Here is a 5268-nt window from a genome sequence, read left to right as displayed (position 1 = left end):
CATTTTCAGTAAATATACTCCAATGAATCTTATTAGGTGCATACATTAATAATATATTCCCTGAAGGTATGTGTTTAGTAATTTAAATTTATTAATTTTTTTTTAGCTTAGGAAAATGGAGAATAACAACTGATCATTCTCCAATGATTAAACAAACCTAGTTCTTTTAATGCATTGTCATGCGACACTTCTATGTATTTTACGTATGACTGTAAAATTATGAAAATGTCTTTATTGAGTAAGTTTTTATCCACTTCAACTGTTATTATTGTGATAAATGTATTTTCTCTTCTTTCAAGGAACATGAGAGGTTACACATTATTCCAAAATACTTGGGAAATTCTATACTGAATTATCTTTCAGATATATATAGTTTATAAATCATAAAAGAAAACCAATCTTATTACTTCATGAAAATATCAGATATTATATTCATATAGCAGTAAAACCTATAAAATCTTTAGGAATAAATTTAACAAGAAAAGTACTGATATTATATGAAGAAAACTAAAAAGTGACTACTATACTTGGACATCATCTTACACAATTTCAAAATACCTTTTAACTATTTTAAAAAATCATTCCTCCTCTCAATAGTCAAAGGTCTATTTAAATGGAAGGTATCATTAAGAATTAAAATCATGGTTCTAAGTGAAATAAGTCAGGCAGAGAAAGACAAGTACCGTACTTATATGGTATCACTTACATGTGGAATCTAAAAAAGCAAAACAAACAAACAAAACAAAACAAAACCAGACTCATAAAAACAGAGACCAAAGGGATGGTTACTAGAAGGGAGAGGATGAGGGGATGGATAAAGAGGGAAGGGGAATATAGTCAATAATATTGTCATAAGTTTGTCTGGTGACATGATCACTAGAATTAGTAGGTTGATCACCTTATAAGGTATAAAAATGTTGAATCACTATATAGCATGCCTGAAACCAATATAACCAATATAATATCGTATACCAGCTATATTTAAATTAATTTTTTTAAAAAGATCATTAATATTTTTCTAGAAAAATTTACAGATTTTTATTCCAAATTTTACATTAGAATTTTCAGTGACAAATACTCCTTGTTAAAGATAACAATAACATTTTATTTTTCTTATTTTTATTAATCTATTAGTGACTGTCTTTTCCATATCTTTCTAGGCACACACATGCATCTGGATAGACACATGGACATGAACACAGACACACACATATAACAAAATTATAAAAGGGCATGTGAAATATATATATATATATATATATATATATATATATATATATATATAATATATACATATAATATGGTTTTTATATATGTATATATGGTTTTTATCATAAGTTGTGTGTGTGGGAGAAGAGGTGACAAAGACTCTCTCTTCTGCTTTCTCTATTCCTACTACTGCATCTACTCCTGAGAAAGAAAAGAAATGCTAGCAACTTGCTATATTATTCTACATCTTTATCCATATTCATATCATTATATTTATTTATATTTATAAACAATGTTTTGAAAATTATAAAAATGGGACCATAAAATATAAAGTTTTAAGTATTTTGATTCCCTCACTTAATAATACATTGAGAAAATCCTCCCATCATTAACTAGTACAGTTCAAATACATTTCTTTTATGTTTAATACTCCACGGCAAGATTGTATGATAATTTTTTCAACCATTCTATAGTTGTGAGTATTCTTTTTGTTTCCAGGTTCCCCCTCATGAACAATGCTTATTTGTTTGTGTGGTGACACGTCACGCTTGCATATGAGTGATATTATTTCTCAAATATATATATCCAGGTATAAGATGGTAGATCAAAATTTATATACATATCTAATTTTGACAGATAATGTTAGATTCAAAAGTCTGTTATAATGTATGTTTTTGCCAGTTATATTAAAAATCCTTCTTTTTTCACTTTCTTATCATTAGCAGATATTATTTCTCATTTTGTTTTTTTGCTTATCTGACAAATGAAAATAATGCATCAATTTTAAAAATATTCCTACCTTCTCCTGGGTATCTACCCCAAAAATCTGAAAACATTTATACATAAAGACACGTGTGCTCCAATGTTCATTGCAGATTTGTTTATGGTGGCCAAGACATGGAAACAACCAAAATGTCCTTCGATAGATGAATGGATAAAGAAGTTGTGGTATATATACACAATGGAATACTATTCGGCGGTAAGAAAAGATGAAATAGGAACATTTGTGACAACATGGATGGATCTTGAGATTATAATGCTAAGCGAAATAAGTCAGAAAAAGCAGAGAATCATATTATTTCATTGATATGTGGTATATAAACCAAAAACAACAAAAGAACAAGACAAACAAATGAGAAACAAAAACTCAGACACAGACAATAGTTTAGTGGTTACCAGAGGGTAAGGGGGGTGGGGGGTGGGAGATGAGGGTAAGGGGGATCAAATATATGGTGATGGAAGGAGAACTAACTCTGGGTGGTGAACACACAATGGGATTTATAGATGATGTAATACAGAATTGTACACCTGAAATCTACGTAATTTTACTAACAATTGTCACCCCAATATATTTAAAAAATAAATTAAAAATATATTCCTAATTGTTTTTTAATTAAATTACTGAGGTGACATTGGTTAATAAAATTATATAGGTTTCAAGAGTCACATTCACTTTCTCTTCCATAAACATGCTTGTTCATATTTTCTGCCCATTTGTTTCACTGGGCTGTTTAACTTGTTTTCACGTAATTGTAAGGTAGGTGTGTGTGTGTGTGTGTGTGTGTGTGTGTGTGTGTGTGTGTATTTTATAATTATTAACCCTATATATGCAAAATAAGGTCTGACAATTAAGTTCACGAACTCGTTGCAACAATGTTGCTAACCTTTTTTGATATCAGAGAGATTATTCATTATAAATTTGTACCAACTGGACAGTTAACCAAGTTTACTATTTGGAAGTGCTGAAAAGGCTGCGTGAAAAAGATACACACCTGAACTTTTTGGTAACAGTTTTTGCCAACAGTTCATGGCTCTTGCATCATGTTAATGCACCAGCTCACATGGCACCATCTGTGACGGAGTAAACAAATAACTATATTGAAACACCCTCCCTACTCACCTGATCTGGCCCCCAATGACTTCTTTCTTTACCTGAAGATAAAGGAAATATTGAAAGGAAGAGATATTGATGACATTCAGGACTTCAAGAGTAACACGATGACAGCTCTGATGGCCATTCCAGAAAAAGAGTTGCAAAACTGCTTTGAAGGGTTGACGAGATGCTGGTGTCAGTGCATAACTTCCCAAGAGGAGTACTTTGAAGGTGACCATAGTAATATTCAGCAATGAGATATGCAGCACTTTTTCTAGGATGAGTTCGCAAACTTAATCGTCCGACCTTGTATGCTAAAAGACATTTTCCCAACATATTTCTGTCCTTTCCCTTTGTCCCTGCAATAAAAAGTATGTGGTTATGCCTTGTTAATCTATGTCTCTTCCATATGCAATCATTTTGCATTTGCATCACTTCCACATGCAGTAGTCTCATATGGTTTTAATATTGGCTCAAATATTTACATTTTTTCAATTTTTTTCCAACTTTTGAGCAGATACCTAAACACAGAATTTGTAAACAGACTTATTATAGGATAAAAGTTAAACTTTAAAAACTACTAATTAAATGGAAAACAACACTAGGGTATAATTTAATTTGCTAATAAAATACCACTATTTGTGTTATCTTTAGCAATTTTCTTTGTCACATATTTCTCATTGCAGTGATCAAATGTGGATATGTCAGAAGGAAACAATACTCTGGTGACTGAGTTTGTTCTCACAGGACTTACAGAGAGACCATGGCTGCAGGTCCTCCTCTTCCTCGTGTTCTTGGTCATCTACCTCACCACCATGCTGGGCAACCTTGGACTGATGGTTCTGATTTGGAAGGATGCCCACTTTCACACACCCATGTACTCGTTCCTTGGTGGTTTAGCCTTTGCAGATGCTTGCACTTCAACTTCTGTAACTCCCAGGATGCTGGTCAATTTCTTAGACAAGACTGCAATGATATCTCTAGCTGAGTGCATTACCCAATTTTATTTTTTTGCTTCCAGTGCAATACAGAATGTTTCCTCCTGGTAGTGATGGCCTATGATCGCTATGTAGCCATATGTAACCCCTTGCTTTATCCAGTGGTGATGTCCAACAGACTCTGCACTCAGTTGATAAGTATATCATATGCAATAGGTTTTCTATATCCTCTGATTCATGTGAGTTTGTTACTAAGATTAACTTTCTGCAGGTCTAAAATGATACATTATTTCTACTGTGAATTTTTACAACTGTTCAAAATTTCATGCAATGACTCATCTATTAATGCACTGATGATATTTATTTGTGCAGTTTTTACACAACTGTCCACTTTAATGACCATCATAATCTCTTATACTCTTGTACTCGTTGACATTCTCAAGAAAAAGTCTGAAAAGGGCAGGAGCAAAGCCTTCTCCATGTGCAGTGCCCACCTGTTCTCTGTCTTCTTGTACTATGGCACTCTCTTCTTTATGTATGTGCATCCTGCATCTAGCCTAACTAACGATCAGGACAAAATGCATTCCCTGTTTTACATGATTATAATTCCCCTGCTGAACCCATTTACTTACAGCTTGAGAAATAAAGATGTCATAGGTGCCTTAAGAAGAATTGCAAATAAGTAAAGAGTTCCCGAGGGAAATTTAAAATTGCTTCTCTTTTCACCCTTTGCATAAACAAGTCCCCAAGTCTTGGAGATTAGCAATGGCTCTGCCCTTTCATCAGAGGGCTAGTGGTCAAGTGGTCACTGAACACTGGGTAAAGGAACTCAGCTTCACATAATGTTTACTTTGACATGGGTCCAGTTGAAGTTACTACTCCAGTCAAGATGACTCACATCATCCACAGTTGATTTACTAACTATTGTAATTCCTTTTCGTCTGAATGTTTAGTTTTTGAAAATGTTCTGACACTCCACCTCCAAATTATATTTAATAATTGATAGTGACTTAGGCTAGTATATAAGTGTGAGTCATTTGGTTCACTGAGTTAGACCTGTATGTTAATAGGGTTCTGCAATGCTCTACCACACCATGACAAAATGATAAAAACTTAGATTATTGTCAGAAATGTTTCTGAAATAAAAAGGATAAAAATTTAAAAATTAAGAAGTTTAAAAAAATTGAGGTATCTTGAGGAGGTTCCAGTCAAGATGGCAGAGTAGGGAAATACTGTGCTTGCCTCCTC

At 33.0% G+C, this 5268-nt stretch overlaps 1 pseudogene; it reads left to right on the top strand.

The window, feature by feature from the left end:
• Nucleotides 1-3783: 3783 nt before the first annotated feature.
• LOC109460767 (olfactory receptor 5AC2) lies at nt 3784-4706 on the top strand (annotated as a pseudogene).
• The last annotated feature ends 562 nt before the right edge of the window (nt 4707-5268 follow it).

This window comes from Rhinolophus sinicus, linkage group LG01 (genome assembly GCF_036562045.2).
Source record: "Rhinolophus sinicus isolate RSC01 linkage group LG01, ASM3656204v1, whole genome shotgun sequence".
Classification (NCBI taxonomy): domain Eukaryota; kingdom Metazoa; phylum Chordata; class Mammalia; order Chiroptera; family Rhinolophidae; genus Rhinolophus; species Rhinolophus sinicus.
This window is presented reverse-complemented; position numbering and strand designations above follow the sequence as displayed.